Source organism: Vicugna pacos, chromosome 6, assembly GCF_048564905.1.
Source record: "Vicugna pacos chromosome 6, VicPac4, whole genome shotgun sequence".
In the NCBI taxonomy this organism is placed as follows: Eukaryota; Metazoa; Chordata; class Mammalia; order Artiodactyla; family Camelidae; genus Vicugna; species Vicugna pacos.
In genome coordinates this window covers 65,152,367-65,170,805 of record NC_132992.1, presented here as the reverse complement: position 1 = coordinate 65,170,805, position 18,439 = coordinate 65,152,367, and the positions used below count along the sequence as shown (strand labels likewise).

The 18,439-nt window shown below is 32.6% G+C and overlaps 1 protein-coding gene across 8 annotated transcripts in view; it reads right to left on the bottom strand.

The window, feature by feature from the left end:
* The window catches only part of GPHN (gephyrin), a 432,492-nt gene that overhangs the window by 355,241 nt on the left and 58,812 nt on the right, over positions 1–18,439 (bottom strand). The window lies entirely within an intron of this gene.

Here is an 18,439-nt window from a genome sequence, read left to right as displayed (position 1 = left end):
TATTTATTTTTAGATACAACCAAAAAATAGTGGGGTATTGAATATGGGAGGCTTTGATTATCTTGGGTGTCAGCTTAACATTCCATAGATGGGGTAGTTTTTATATCCTATAATATAGAGCATACTTAAATTGCAATTTGGAGTCAGTTGTGCATTTAATGTCTTGAACACTTTAAATTACTTCTCTTCCTATGTTGTTTTTGGTAGAATTGTTTCCTAAAGCAAACCACTCCTTGATCTTGGCTCTCCTTGTCAGAATTTTGGGCACTCTGTAACATCTTTGGTCAGGGTAGTCCAGTTTTCCTAGTAACTTTGTCAATGTGCTGTGGATGACCAAAAATTTGAGTATGTAGTATGTATGATATTGAATTATAAATTGGTGCGACTTATGATGTAATAGCATATCAACATTTGATGATACTGGTAGTTGATATCCTGTTAAGGAAAATTTGCCTCCAAATTTTAAGCTGGAAAGTCACTGGAATAATTGGAAAAGAATCACAACTGCATGATTTTTTAGATTTTTGGTATGTATGTTAAGAATTGTGTACAAATTGAAATGTTTGTGTACTGATCCTCGCTCAAAACAACCAATAAAATCTCAATTATGAAAGAAAAAAATGTTTAAAAATAGGGGGAACTGTGAGCTGAGAATATATGTATAAACTACCTGGCCAATTTCTCTGTAAATCTATATATAACTACTCTAAAAAATGAAGTCCATTAACTTTTTAAAAAATGCTCACATAAAAACCTGTATTCAGATGTTTACTTCCATTCATAATGGAAGATGGCTTCCATTCATAATCTTATTTCTATGTTCCTGAGAAAAGACCCAGTGACCAGATTTTCTGACTCACCAAAAGCCAGAAAAAGCAAATGACCTTAAAGAAAAAATACCTATAAAAGTGAGCTATCTTCTCTAACATTCTCTTCTTTCTAGAATCATAGCCTCTCTGGTCTTTGCTTTATTGCTTTGACTGCCTTTTAGCAGATATTCTTGAATTTTATCTTGCTTTTCTAGAAGGTCTCAGAAGGACCACAAATTCGTTGTCAGTTACTCTATCATATACAAAAGAAGAAATCAAAGAATAACAATTTAAAGACATTTCAAATAGCAGTTAAACTCAAAACGTTGCCAATAATGCACATAATTGGAGTGAAGTCAGTATTAAAAGCTATCGCTAAGTTTGTGCATACACAGACAATGTCAACTATGTCATAACAGTTGCTTCAACAATGTAAGATGTAACTCAATTTCAAGAGGTGTTAAAATTAACAATATTTGATACTAAGTTAATTTATAGTACTAAATAATATGTGCCTTAATTATCCTTAAATATCTACAATTTTCATGTGCAAACAAAGCAGCATCAAAGTTTCTCTGCGAGAATTTGCTAATGATCCTAGAATGTCTGTATTGAAATAATCACTGAGATAGCAGAATGTTATTCCAAATGAAAAATTATCTCAGGCCCAGGTTTATCAGAGGGTTGTTTTCTTAAATCTTACTTTACATAAGACGGAGTGACCAGACACTGCTTTTCAAGCAGGCCAGAGAAAAAACTTCAGTAATCAAAAGTATCAAAACTTTCCAGAAGATAAATAAGTTTCACTATGAATCTAACCTGAAGCAGAAGAACAAATCTGTCATTAGTTATTCATAGGAGATCAATGAACTGGGGATCCAAAGGCTTTAATGTTTGCTATCCACATGGATAATAACCAAATAGGTGAGCATGAATAATGAAAATATTTAAGTTAAGAAACCATGTAAACATCATATAATTATCAAAGTTCTGATTAGATGGATTACCCAAGGAATTAACTCTAATATTGCTGACATTCCATATAGTCATATTTTTCTGCCTCTGACTTGCAGTATCAAACAACTTGGTAGTGTGCTCTCTGATTTCCACCCTATCATGTCACCTGGTACTATATTAAAAAGACATCACATCTTACCAGCAATGGCAACAATACATTTTTAAGTAACAAAATGTATTTTTTTTAACTTTTGAAACTTCATAAAATTTTCCTGTAATATTCAATATCAATGCAGTTTCTTTTTTTTAAGCTTCAAATGTGGTGTTTATTACCTGATAAATTGGTAAAATAACTTCTTTAGTGATAACAGTTCATGCTGACCAGGATGTCATTTCATCACCAGGTGTGACTGAACTTGGTTATATTCACAATATACAGTATGAAAAAAACTTTACATTGGTACTTTTTTGGAAAACAAAATGACAATATTTACCCAGAATCACAACCAAGTGCTTACCCTTTGACCTAATAATCCTAAGGAAATCGTAATTTGAAAAAACAAAAAATAATTTTCTTATGTACATTCATTGGTTTTATTTTTTAGATTCCGCATATAAGCGATAACATTGAGGATTTGTCTTTCTCTGACTTATTTCACTAAGCATAATACTCTCAACATTATTGCAAATGGAAGAATTTCATTCTTTTTATGGCTAATATTCCATTGTGTGTGTGTATATGTGTGTGTGTGTGTATGTAATCTAAAAAATAAAACAAATGAGTGTATGTAACAAAACAGAAACAAGCTCACAGGTATACAGAACAAACTGGTGGTTACCAACAAGGAGAGGGAAGAGGGGAGGAAAAGACAAGAAAAAGGTACGGAATTAAGAGATAAAAACCACTAGCATGAAATAGATGAGCAACAAGGATATATACTGTACAGCATAGAGAAACATAGCCTCAATGAAGTTCCTTGATTCCAAAGATAAAAACACAGGAAAAAATATTTTTAAAATCAATATTCACTTCTCCTATCTGATTTAAAATATTTATTGTTCTGTATCTATTTCCCTGATTCTGCCTAGCTACAAGGTTTGGATCACAGAGGGGAATTATAATAAAAGACATTTAACTGCATAATCTATTCCTTTGAAATAAGGATAACATCACAACAGCAGCAATGACACAAATAAAAACTAACATTTATTGATTGCTTCCTATGTGTCTCACACCAAAGAAAATGCTTTCTATGCTTTACATCATTTAAAAACCATTCCCTAAAGACTTATTCTTCTGCATAAGTCATAGTCACAAAAGACTGTCACTCTTTCTAAAAATGAGAATATGCTGAAAAAAATCATCATTTTAAAAAACTATCATAGAGCTAGGAGGCAAAGAAACCTAAATGAACTAAAATCCAGAAAATGGAAGAAAAGAAGAGCTGCTTTCATCCTTGGTGGAACAGCTATAGTAGGAGGAAGTCACCAAATATGGAAATAAGAAGAAACCAGAAAAAATTCTGACAAATATTTAAAGACCAACTGTGGGCTAGCACTATAATTAGCCTCTCTGGAACCCCAGCCATGAAGAAAGTCTGCACTTGACAGGGAAATCTCCCCCTTTGGCTAAGCTGACACCCTAGGGTATACCAACCTTGCTAGCCTGATAACTATTAGAGGAAAGAAAGAAGCATTATACCCAGAAATAGTTAGGGCAAAACCTCAAATTTTCAAAATACGTCTGCATAATCTTCTCCCGCTTTAGCCCTGATAATTATCAGCAAGGAAGCAGTCAAAAGATAATTCCTTTCTGAGAATGGCTGCATTTAGTGTCAAACTGCCTTATCAAGATATGTGCACCAGGAGGAGCTGAGAGTCAGTCAGAAATCTTTTTGAGCTGATGTTGGAGGAGGCCAACTCAGGGCTCAACAATACCAGATGCCTGTGGATGGTATGAAATACAGAACTTCTAGCAAACAGTTTGACTTTTGGCCCACTGAGTTTGGCCTTTGTGACAAAAAGAACACCAATGTCAGAATGTAGATAGTTCAGAAGTCCAAATACATGACACATTCATTTCAAAGGCCACAATGGTATAACCAGTTGATCCGACCGGACAAAACCGTACCTGAAAAAGTTATGTGAAACAGCACAAGTAGACCCAAGATGGAGTCAAAGATCTTTCACCATTAGAAAAACAGGCCAACTTCTGCTAGAAGTAACAAGTTTGGCAGACAGTGATGGCTTCCACATCATAAGCATATAGCACTATATTTTTAGCCCAGTCTATGGTAGTGGATATCTCAGCCACACCCAATACAATGTTGGATCCAGGTGGCAGTGTGGTGGCCTGGGCAGTGTAGGCTTGATCAGCAGCAGTTTAACTTCAGTCAGTTCTATCAAAAATAGGCCCTTACCCTAAGCATCAATATGAGTGACCAAGACCTTCCAACTGGTAGCTGTGATCTGTTTCCACAGCTTGTGGTCTCATCGAGAGGTGTGCCTTTAATCTGCTATTCTGTAATCTTACCCAAGTGAGGCCATTATCAATAGCCCACCACTCAGGAAAAATACATTATACTTAATCTTTTAGAGTATTGTCTAAGGCAGAGGTTGTAAATTATTATTTTTTTTTGAAAGGGGCAAATAGTAAACATTTTAAGTTTTACAAGCCACATACAGTCTCTGGTGTGTATTCATTTTATTTCCACTACTTTAAAAAATATAAAAAACATTCCCAGGCTTAAGAACAGAATGAACACAGGCTGCAGTCAGATATGGCACACAAACTGAAGTTTGCCAGCCCCTGGTCTAAGGCAAAGAAAACAGCTTTTAATTCAGGCTTTTGTGCTTATCGTAATCAGCCCTTACCACAATTAGTCTGCCAGACTTGCTCTTGGAGCTGGAGGGTGGCTGCCACCCAGTGGACACCATCAGCTTTTCACTTAGTTGAACCATCAGTGAAATAGGCCCAAACATTTAAGATAAACTCCTTACCCACAAGGTCATTTTAACATCATTTCCTCACTGCAAACTTTGTTCAGATCAGTTGAATTCAGGTACTTTTTCCTCTACCAAAACATGATGTCTAATAAGCAGTAATCAGGGGCACACAGTAATAGCCACAAATGATTCTGATACTCCCAGGTGGAAATGCAGGGAAGAGAATGTAGCATGAAGAAAGGGGGAATAGTGGGGACACCAGGAGTAGTAGGTAGGCTTTTTCTCTCCTTTGGCTGCTCCCTCCACAGCTGGGTTCAAGCCCTTGGGTTGTTTCCTCCTTCATCTAATTTCTTACTCCAGCTCAGGGAACCTACGTATCCCCACAGTCCTTCTCTTCAGCCTTCTGCACTTTTGACAACATCCTGCCCAGGTTTCAGGAAGGATGGTGAATTGAGCACCTGTATCCAACACAGCCATAAAACTTTTGAGTCCCTCCTCTTCTTGAAAGTTCGCAAGGGTGCTTAGTGTTTCCTTTGTAGTATCTGAGGTCATGGTATATGGTGAAGGTGGGATGAGAGGATGCAGACTGAGAAAGTGGTACACACAATAAACATGGCTTTGCATTTACTTTCAGTTTGAGCGGCCAGACCCAGGGTTCAATCAGATCAGCTTCTAATGCTGTTGGTTCATCCCAAGGTCTATATCCTTATTGCTGACACAATTCATTTTAGGCTGAGAAACCCACTGATTCAGCAGCCAAGCAACAGTGCTTTTAGACTAGAGCCACAGGGCTTGCTACCACAGTGTAAGGAAAAACAGTCCCTTTTTTTCCCACACAGAAGAGAGTGAACAACTAAAGTACCATTTGGGCAGCTTGTTTGAATCCTCAAACTCACTGCTTAACCTCTAAACATCATCAATCAGCAGGACAATGGGGGAATTCCCTCCCCACCCAGCCCTCATGCTCAACACTTAAGTGAAAGCATTGGCTATCAGGTTCCAGGGAACCTTCTCTCATTTGTTAACCTGCCAATGGGGAGCACTTGTCCATCTTCCATAAAGCCACATCTCATCGGCATCCCAATCTCTCGTCAAAACTACATAAAAAGTACTAGAATTAATAATAAGTAAGTTTAGCAAGATTATACCACACAAGGTAAATATACAGAAATCAATTGTATTTTTATATACTATCAATGAACAAAGGAAAAAATTTTAAACTACCAATTACAATTAACATCCAAAATAAGGAATTCCTTATGAATAAGTCTCGTAATAAATGTGAAAGACTCAAACACTGCCGAGAAATATTAAAGATCTAAATAAGTAAGACATACACCCTGTTTAATAAAAATTAATTTGAAATGGATCACAGACCCAAAGCTTAAAATTGTACAAATTCTACAAATAAACCTAGAAGGAAATATTTGTGACCCTGAGTTAGCCAAAGATTTCTTAGAATACCAAAGAACAATCCATTAGAGAACACTGAATGTCATCGTTGAAACAATTTATTCTGAAATAATCACAGATTCACAGGAAGTTGCAAAAATATTAGTCTTATGTTCCTTTCACCTAGCTTCCCCCAATGGTGTATGTTATACAGTACAGTATCAAAGCTAGAAAAATTAACACTTATATACTACTGCTGACTAGTTCACAAATAAAAAATTGTTCAAAACAATATGTACTCATTAGTGTACATGTGTGTATATAGTTAGTTACATGCAGTTTTATACCACATATGGATTTAATTACTACCACAACCAGATACGGAACAGTACCATAAACTACAAAGTAACTCCCATATTACCTCTTTGTATTAACACCTATGCCCACACCATGCCTGTCACTCCTGCAGCAACTATTAATTTGTTCTTCAACTCAACTGATTTCTTTTTGAGAATGTTATATAATAGAAGCATATAGTATGTAATCTCTCAACATTGACTTTCTTTACTGAGCATTGAGTCCCTGAGGTCCATCTAGGCTGTTTCATGTTTCAATAGTTAATTCCTTTTTAATTGCTGAGTACTATTTCATTCTTTGAAGGATCAGAGTTTGTTCAACCTTCAACCAATGAAGGACAACCTCAATAAATTTCAATGGGCTGCAATTATACAAAGTAAGTTCTCTGATCTCAAAGAGTATTATATAAAAAAAAAACAATAAAAATAAGGTAACTAGAAATTCCCCAAATGATGGAAAATTTAAGAATGTGTTTCTAAATAACCATATGCCATAGAAGAAATCACAAGAGAAAATAGAAAATATTTTGAATAAATAACAAAACATATCAAAAATGTCAAGAGGCATCTACACCATTTTATAGGAAAAATTATCATTTTAAAATACTATATTATAAAAGAAGAAAGTTTAAAATCAAAGATCTAAGTTTCTACCTTAAGCAGCTGGGGGTTGGAGTAGGGGAGAGCAAACTAATCCAAAAGTAAATAGAAAAAAGGAAATAAAAAAAAAAAAGAAATCACTGGAATGGAAAACAGACAAACAATAGACAAAAATTACATCAATAATCGGATCTTCGAAAACATTAATAAAATTGATAAACTTGTGGCAAAACTGAGAAAAAACACATACACAACCAATATCAAGATCAAAACATCTGACATACATCATAAAAGATTATATCGATATTAAAAGTATAATAAGGGGGTATTATGAACTATTGCCTGCTAATATATCTGAAAACTTAGATAAAATGGATCAATTCCTTGAAAAACTACAACTTACCAAAACTGACACAAGAAACAGAAAATTGGAATGGTATTCTCCCTAATTAAGAAATCTCTACCTCCCCTGCCCTGAATAAACCATATACAAAATGTCCAAACCCAGATTCTAGCCACTGATGACTTTACTGGTAAATTACATTAAATATTTGACTTCTAAATTTATTTTATGAGGCCAGCATAATCCGGACAAGAAAATGATCATGAACATCACAAGAAAACAACGTTACAAACCCAGACCAGTGCCCATCGTGAGTACAGATGCAAAAATCCGTTTTATGAGACTGACGCGCTGCCTACTGCGCTAAGGAGGCAACTGCAAAAATCCATTTTAAAACTAGAAAATGGAATCCAGCAATACATAGAAAGGATAATAACCATGATCAACTGGGGTTTATACCACAAATGCAAAACTGGATTAACATTTTAAAACCTCTACACAGATCAATGAATATATAACCTTCTCAACATATACCAATCAAAAACGCATTTGAAAAAATTCAACACAAATTCTTGACTGGAAAATAAAACCTATTAAACTAAAAATAAAAGTCGACTTCCTCAATCTAGTAGAGAACATCTAATAAAAACCAATAAATAATCCAAATGCTTAAAATGCTTGCAATATTGAAGTACTGAAAGCTTTCTCTCTAATAATTGGCAACAAAGCAAGGATATTCACTCTGATCATTTCTATTCAATATTGTACTGGAGATCCTAGACACTGTAACAACACACACACACAAAACAAATAAGAGTAATGAAATTCAGTCTTATACAAACTGTACCAGAAAACAGAAAAAAAGAATGAGTCTTCCCAATATAATCTTGATATCAACATCAGAAAACAAAGAAAAATTATAAGACAACCTTTCTCACAATCATATTGCAAAAATCCTAAACACAATATTAGCATATTAAATCCAGTGATTACAAAATATACCACCTCAGCCAAGTTTATTGGAATGTAAGGTGGGTTTAATATTTTAAAAACCAATCACTGTAATTTACTACATCAATATTTCTCTTTTAAAGAATCAAAACCATCTCATACTTGTAAAAAATGTTTAATTAAATTCAACATCCATTATGTTAATAACTGAGACACCTAGGACTAGAAGGAAACTTCCTTGTCTAATATTTACAAAAGATATCCACAAAAACCCTAAAGCAAACATTACGCTTAATGATGAAAGGTTAAAATTTTTCCCTTTCAAAGTGGAAATGAGACAAAAATATTCACTACTATCACTTCTATTCAAAAATGAACTGGTGGTGCTAGACAGTACAGTAAGGCAAAAATTGCACAGAATATATAGATAAACTGTTAGAGAATTATTAAGTGCATTTAGCAAGATTCAAAGATATATGGTCAATATAAAATCACAAAAACAATTAGAAATAAAGATTTTTAAAATAAGACCACTTATAAAGGCATCAAAAAATAATATATAACTAGGAACTGTCTAATGAAAGATACACAAAATCTCCACACCAAAAATTATGTATTTTAATCTAAAACATCAAAATACCTAAGTAAATGGAGACATACATCAAACTCATGGATTGGAAAGCTCAGTATTTAAAGAAGTACCTTTATGCCTTTACATCTTAATTAAGCATAGTAAACAGTAATTTAATGATATACAGTCGGTTTTTCAAGTGGGATTCAGGTAACAGTAGTATACCATACAGTGGTTAAGAGCATGGACTTTGAAGTCAGTTAAGACTGGGTTTGAAATCTTGTTCTACTACTTTCTACTCAAAGAAGCTTGATTTGTAAAGTTAATTATTTGTTGGAAGGGCCAATTAATTAATTATGAAAAGTTCATTTACTACTATGCTATTTTTATTGCCAAAGTTCTCAAAACTTGTAAGTGGAAGAGCTGAACTTTGAATCTAGGCAATCTGGATCCAAAGCTTGTGTGTTTAACAGCACAACCATCTCTCAAAAATACTAGTTTAGCAAATACAAATGTGAATTATATACTGCCATCAAAGCTTCCAGTTGGGAGAGGAAGGAAAGATAAAACGTGAACAAAAAACTACAGCAAGTAAAAATCAAATGAACATGACAATGGTTAAAATTAAGGGCTGATAACACCAAATATTAGTGAATACATGAAACAACTGGAACTCTTATGCACTGCTGGTGGGAATTTTAAAAAAGGTACAATTGCTTTGGAAATAGGTCTGGCAATGCCTTCAGAAGTTAAAGATACTACTTAACCCAATAATTCTAGTTATAAATATTTACCCAAGACCAATAAAAACATATATAATTGATCTTCATTATTCAAAGAATTCATACTAAATACACCTGCTTACTAAAATTCATTTGTAACCCAGTAAATCAATATTCACAGACCTTTTACAATAATTTGTGAACAGCACAGAGTGAAGAACAATTTGAGTTGCCTGACACAAACATTCTCAGTTGAAGTTGAACAAGGCAACACTCTGCCTTGTTTTAAGTCTCATACCGTAAAGGAGTGTCCTTTTTGTGGTCTTTTCAGTGTCATGTTTTTCATGTTATTGTATTTTTTGTTGCTGATAGTACAATTTAGAATGTCTCCTAACATAGTGCTGAAGTGTTATCTAGTACTCCGAAGTGCAAGAAGGCTATGATGTGCGTTAAGGAGAAAGTACGAGTGTTAAGTAAGCTTCATTCAGGCATGAGTTATAGTGCTGTTGTACATGAATTCAATGTTAATGAATTAACAATATATGTTAAATAAGCTGTCTTGAAACAGAAACACGTAAGAGAAGGTTATGTATTGATCAGCTGACAAAAATATTGTCACCAGAGGCTCACAGGAACCTAATCTTGTATTTCCCTTAGAAGAAAGGGGTCCGTATTAGCTAATTCAATGTTCACAGTGACTTGACAGAATATAACTACCACAAATGAGAACTATATCCACAAAAAGACATAGCAAATATCCATAGCAGCTATACTCACAATAGGCAAAAACTGAAAATAACCCAAATATCCATTAATCAAATGGATAAACTGTGGAATATTCATACAAATAAAGAGTACTCGGCAATAAAATGGATTAACAAGGAATAAGTAACAGAAGAGTTATGCTGAACAAAAGAAGCCTTACACAAAAAGTACAACCCTATTTATAAGAAAAAAGTAAGGAAGGTGTAACAAATATATGGTGAAAAAATTAACATTGCTTGCCTCAATGAAGGAGGATTGACTGAAAAATAGCATGAGAAATTTCCTGGAAAGATGGAAACACTGTATTATGAAAGGGGAGGAGTTTCATGTGTGCACTTAATAGTCAACCTTGTACAGCTAACATTTGTGAACTTTAATGTAGATAAATTATCTCAAAGAATTAACAGTAACTGAATGGAAAGTGAGGGGATATATTAATGAAATAAAAATGTCATAATGGTACTGCTATATTTGGGTGATGGGTACATAGGGATATACCATACTGTTTATTTCATGTATTCATTGAATTTTCTGAAATGAAAAGCTAAAAAAAGAAGAGGAGTAGCAAATGAGTAGAGAAACTACAGGAGAGAAAATGAGCTTTATAAAAGTGAAAGTGTCAAAGTAATAACTTGGTTTGAAAGCCTTTATGGAAAAGTCATTAGAACTGGGCACATTTGATATAGATTCTGGACATGCAAAGGCAAGGAAAAATCCACTTCAGAAAAAGAGAACACTGTTAACAAAAAGCATAAAATTACTATTGGTGTTGGGCTATTTAAGGAACCATCTGGCTTAAATATAAGGTCAAAAAATAATAATGAGATAAATCTGAAAACAGTAGATGATATCATCCAAAAAAAACCTGCAATGTTGGGCCACATAAAACACATTGGGCAATAGGGAAACATATTGCACATTCAAGTTTGGAAATGACAAGTTCAGAGCTAAACCCAGGAAACTTTAATCTAGCAGTAATATGAAGGATAGTGTGGATGCATTGTCACACTCTAACAAGGCAATGACAGGGAGAATAGGGAACCAAGAACACAGGTATTTGAGTCAGTAAATGAAGGCTAAGATTTTCAAAAGAATAAATATCAAGTTACATACCTTTGAAGAGGTTTAAGCACTGAAATTCTCCTCTTTAGCACAGTATAATACTCAGAACACTAACCAACTGAAAATAGAATATGTTGAAGTTGGATGCCAGTTTCCTCAAGATTTACAACTGCAAGTGTTAATTTACAACTAGAAGTGTCAATCCAATTAATGTTGGAATTTCAGTTTTGTATGTCATTTTTAAAAATAGCCTTGTTATGGAATTACTATAAAAGCTCAAGCAGGATTCCAGATTTGCCACAAAGTACTCCAAATAGCAATGAGTAATTTTCTATGCTTTGCTGCCTTTACAGAAATGCTGTTAAAATAAAAAGAATTTATATTGATGTTAAGGGCATCTTATCCAATAAATTTCTTTATTGTAGCCCCCATCACCACCAGCAGTGGCATGAAAATAATGTTTTATATTCAAGGGAATAAACCTTAGTCAACAGAAGTAACCACTGTCTTCATGTAATTTCTAAGGAAAAAAAAAAGGAAACAACTAAATTACTAGTAAAAATCACCCAGCATGTCCCTGAACTATCTTAGTTTCCTATCTGGACAATTTCCATTCAAGGTTAAATTCACAATTATTAAATCTGCTTTTATTATTTGAAGAGCTTTATAAGGACAAATAATTATTGTCCTTCCTTATGACAATATAAATACTAGCTTACAACTAAAGAATAATTTTAAATTTGACATAAGCACTTCTGAGTACAAATATAGTTACATATTGGAATAATTTTCTGAAGAAAATAGCAAAGTGTTTTTCTGAAATAGGGAGACATTTAAATTTGCATTTTAATTATATTCTAATTATAGCCAGAAACAAGACTTCATTCAATGGATTTTATCCTATAACCTAGTGCCTACAAAGTAACTATTTCAATATTTTTAAGATCAAAATTTTAAGTTGTCTTGTGGGTGTATATTCACATCTGAATACATGCACACAAATACATGCATATATATTATACATAGTAAATTTTTAAACTTGTGCTAATGGAGCTAATCCACAAGAGGATATAAACTTCAGAAAATAAATGAGAGTGGAAGGAAGAGAACAGTATTAAGTGATACATATTCCTGTCATATATGTTTGCAAATATAGATGGTAGAGCCAGATTTACTACATTCTGATAGTGATTCTACCACTTATACTTTGTATAAACTCTGGCAAAACTCTGGCTTAGTCTGACATATAGACTAAAATTTATACCCAGTGTTCATACCCTAAGGCTTTGATAACACATTCAGAGGGTAGCACAGAGGTATATTTTATCACAGTAGACAATGTACAGTTGACTGTACATATAGGACAGTGGAATATTCTTCTCAGGGAATATTAACATTAATGATAGGATATGTAATGAAATTGTTAGATGTGAAGAAATACAAGCTTGCTTCTTTATAACTTTCAGATGAGAAAATACAAGATTCCTTCATTACATTTACAATTGACTTATGTAAAAACAGAATAATAAAAATAAACAATATTTTACTTTAGACAAAAGTCACCTAATTTATCAAGTATCTGTTGTCTACATATCACCAAAATAGACATTTAAAGATATAATTTGAAAATATTTAAGATAAAATAGCATAACTGCAAGACATAATATATGATTTAAAAATCCCATTCCATTCATTCTAAAAAACAGTAATAGTGATAAAAAAATTATACATAATAATGCTCAGTATAGCACTGCTCATAATACTGAAAATTGGATATAAGTAATCTCAAACTATTGGAGATTAGTTGATATAGGTATTCAACAGAAAGTTATATAACCATTTAAATGAATTTGTGCTGAACTTTTCATAGCATGGGAAATGTTCATAAAGTTGAGAAAAGCAAGGAACAAAAGAATTCGTACAGTATGATTCAAAGTTTATAAAATACACGCAGAGAAAAACAAAACTAGAAAAAAACCACTTTGAAATGTTAAGATTATTTATAGACGGGGGTTACAGGAATTTTTCATTTTCTTCTTTGTTTTGCATTTCTCAAATCTTATTATTTTATAATTTAAAAGTCAGAATTTAAACAAATCCTATTCTTTTAGTTTTTACTCACATAAATTTCCTACCACTAGGATTTCATAGCCTATGAGATTCACAATGGGATCCCATGCTTTAGAAGTAATTTCTTCAATTTTCTTTGGTGAAATACATGCTTAATCATCCCAATTTCAGCCTCATAAGCCTGCTGTGCATAACAGAGAGAATCAAATTGAACACTGGATAAAAAAGCAATTTCCCGGGGAACCAAGGAAAAATATAAAGTAACCTATGAACAAATATTAAGTAACCAAGAACAAATATTAAATAACCTATAACTCTTATTTCAAAATGTTCAACTTTGACCAAGAACAAATATTAAGTAACCTATAACTCTAATTTCAAAATGTTCAACTTTACTGGTCTTAGATTGAAGTCTTTGTGATTTTTTTTTAAGTTGAAGAATAGTCAGTTTATAATGTTGTGTCAGTTTCTGGTGTACAGCATGTTTCAGTCATACATGAACATACATATATTCGTTTTCATATTTTTTTCACAATAAGTTACTACAAGATATTGAATATAGTTCCCTGTGGTATACAGTAGAAACTTGTTGTTTATCTATTTTATATATATTAGTAGCTGCAAATCTCCAACTCCCAATTTATCTCTTCCCACCCCCTCCCTCCGCCTGGTAACCATAAGTCTGTTTTCTATGTCTGTGAGTCTGTTTTGTAAATAAATTTGTTTACTTTTTTTTTTTTAGATTCCACATGTAAGTGATATTATATGGTATTTTTATTTCTCTTTCTGGCTTTCTTCACTTAGAATGACAATCTCCAGGTCCATCCATGTTACTGTAAATGGCATTATTGTATCCTTTTTATGGCTGAGTAGTATTCCATTGTATAAATATACCACAACTTCTTTATCCAGTCATCTGTTGATGGACATTTAGGTTGTTTTCGAAGCCTCTGTGATATTAAACTTCATCTTCCATCTCTCCTCTCTAAAATATGCGAGTCCAAGAAGACTGCAAGTCGTATTAAAATGTTCTATTTTGTTTATTTTGGTAGTAATGTGCCTTTTTGACCTTGAATTTTACTTCTTTCTTACCTAAATAGTTTTATCATAAATAAATGTTTATTATTAAACATTACAATGGAATTAGAATAACTTCTAAAGTTCCTTCACTACCTTAAGATTTTATGAAGATTCAAGTAACAAGTAAAATTGAATCCTAAGACTAACATTCACATTCCTAATTATATCTGTCACTTCTAATTATATTAGTCACAAAGGGTTTTGGAGTGTTCATTTAGTCAGTCATTAACATTTTCTGTGATACAAACTTTGCTAGACATTAAGAATGTAGAAGATAAAAAGCAGCAATTCTTGCCTTAACTAGTTTGTACTCCAGTAGACTTCTATTATACATTAACACTATCATGAATCAAATCAATTATAAGAACCCAATTCTAAAAAGTAGTCACAATTTTGCATATTAAAATATTTGACTTAATACAGAGCCTAAAAAAATTCCCCCTTTAATTTCTGGTTTTTAAGATTCATTTAAGAGATACGGTTTAATAAACGTGGCTGAATGTGACAATGAGTATAGTATTACAAAAGTAATCATACAAGGGAAGAAAATCTCTGTATTTTAGCAATTTTTAATAATTACTCGAAATTTTTTTGTTTTACTCTGCCACAAAATACCCACTCTTTGCAGGCCTACTACAGAACTGCCAACTGATTTCAGCTAATGTTTCTCCTTCCATAATAAGAAATGATGCATTTACATTAAAACACTGTTATGTTGATCTCCCAGTTAAGGATGCTATTGCCTTATTTTCTGACATTACAATTGGTTAAGAATATTAATCCAAAGTAAACCTGTTGGGTTCACTAGATATATGACCATGAACAAGTTAATTAATGTGTTTCTCAGAGTATCAGTATTATTATATGTAGAAAAGGGCAGTTGTAAGGATTAAATGAGACAATATAAGCAAATTATCCAGCATAGTACTTCATACAGTAAGGAGAGACTAGAAAGAATTAAAAAGCAGTAATACTCAAAAAGAATATGGCTAAGAGTTTTCCACAACAGTTAAGGACTTCAATCCACACATGCTAGAAGAACAAAATGATGACAAATAAAAGTCCAAACTATGTATAATATAATCCAGATATATTATATAGAAACTAGTACAAAAAGACAAAGAGATCTTTAAACAGCCCAATTAAAAGGACACACCATCTACAAGGAATGATAATTAGATTGAAGAAAGATTTCTTAATGGCTCAAATGAAGCTGGAAGATAATGTAATAATAATTTCAAAATGCTAAGAGAAAATAACTACCAACCTAAAATGGTAATGGTATACCTTGGGGAAAGAGGAAGATCTTTCCCAAGAGCAAGGCCAAAACAAAGACATTTTCAGATAAATAATGAGTTTGTCAAGCTTTTGAAAAGAATGTCTCAATAAAGCATGACAAAGAAAAGGAAATATGTCCTTAAAAGAAAGCTACAAGAAGGGAGTAAAAAACGGTGATCAAACGCTTGGTTAATATATAGGCAAATGTAAACAAACACAGAATGAAAATAATAATAATAATAATGTCAAATTTAAGGTATATATAAAAGAATTTTAAAACTGGGCAAAAATAAAATAAGTACAAGTGTAGGTCACTGCCTGCTAACAAATATTCAAAAAAAAGTTTTTGAATGAAATACTATAGAAAACTGAAGCTGAATAGGATAAAGAACTGTGGCCCAAATCAGATCTAATGTAATAGGCCACATTAATAAAGAAAAAAACAACTCAATCATCACAACTTATGTAGAAAAAGCATTTGACAGAAAATAACACCCTTTCATGATGAACACACGCAACAAACTCGGAATAAAAAGAAACTTTTAAAAAAGCTTTCCCTGTAACATCAGGAACAAACAAACAAAAAAAAAAAAAAAAAAAGGAAAGGAAGAAAGCAAGCAAGCCTGCTTTTACCATTCATACTGAACATTGTACTAGAAGTTTTAGCCAGAGCAACTAGGTAAGAAATATAAAGTATCCTCATTGAAAGGGAAGAACTAATACTACCTATATTTGCAGAAGCATCATCATGTATACAGAAAATACACGGGAATCCACAATAAAATTATTAGAACTAATGAATTCAGCAAAATTGCTGGATACAAGATCAATACACAAAGATATATTTTATTTCTATATACTAGTAATGAATAATCCAAAAATGAAAAATGAAATTTAGTAGAGAATTCTATTAACAGCATCAAAAAGAAAAAAAGTTTTTTTAAGTAGAAGACTATACAATGAAAACTACAAAACAATTTTTAAAGAGATTAAATAAGATATAAAAGCCACTACATGATCACAATAGAAAGACTGACTATTGTTAACATGGTAATATAATCCAAATGCTCTACAGATTCAATGTAATCCCTATTAAAATCATAACGGCCTTTTTTGCAGAAATATAAAAGCTTATCCTAAAATTCATATGGAATTGAAAAGGGACCCTCAATAGTCAAAATAATCTTGAAACAGAGGAATAAAGTTGGAGGACTCACACTTTCTGATTTCAAAACTTACCAGAAAGCAATAGGGACCAAAACTGTATTTAGTGCCATAAGGATAAACATAAGGATCTATGGAATAGAATTAAGAGTTCAGAAATAAACCTATATACCTTGATTTTTGACGATAGTGCCAAGCCATACAACGGGGCAAAAATACTGTCTTCAACATTTGGTGCTATTACACTGGATATCCAAATGCAAAATAATGAAGTTGGACCCCTATCTCACATTATATAAAAATTAACTCTAAATGTATCACAGACCAAACTGTAACAGATAAGCTTTAAAACTGTTGAAAACACAGGAGTAAATCTTCATGAACTTGTGTCAGGCAACAGTTACTTAAATAAGACACCATTAGCACAAGTTATAAAAGAAAAGAATAGATGAACTGGACATTAAGTTGTAAAATGCTGTGCTTCAAAGTATATCATCAAGAAAATGAAGACTATGTACAAAATGAGACAAAAAAATTTAACAAATTATCTATGTGATAAGGGATATGAACTCTCACAATTCAGCAACAACAAAAAAGACAACTCAATTTAAAAATGGGTAGAAGATTAACTAAAAACAGATCATAGATCTCAATGTGTAACACAAAACTATAAATATAAAACCACTAGAAGATAACATAGGAGAAAATATAGGTGACCTTGTGTGTGGCAATTACTTTGCACATAAAACACCAAAGAAATGATCCATGAAAGAAAAAGTTAATAAACTGGACTTCATTAAAATTAAAAACTTTTGCTCTGTGAAAGATGTTGTCAAGGGTATAAGAAGACAAACCATAGACTGGGAGAAAGTATTTGCAAAAGACATGTCTTATAAGAAACTGTTACCCGAAATATTTAAAGAACCCTTAAAAATTCAAAAATAAAAAAACAAATCCAATTAAAATATGAGCAAAAGATATTAATGGACACGTCACCAAAGAAGATATACAAGAGGCAAATAAGAATGTGGAAAGATACTCAATATCATATGCCATTAGGTAACTTCAAAATGAAATGACTGAGAGAGAACACTACACACTTCTTAGAACGCCAAATTCTAAAACAGTGATGCTACCAAATGCTGGCAAGAATGTGGACCAACAGGAACTCCCATTCATTACTGGTGGGAATGCAAAATGGTACAACCACTTTGGAAGGCAGTTTGGTAGTTTCTTACAACACTAAACAAACTCTTATCATACAGTCCAGCTCCTTGGTATTTACCCAAATGAGCTGAAGACTTATGCCCACACAAAAACCTGCACACGATTGTTTATAATAGCTTTATTTACCACTGCCAAAACTGGGATGC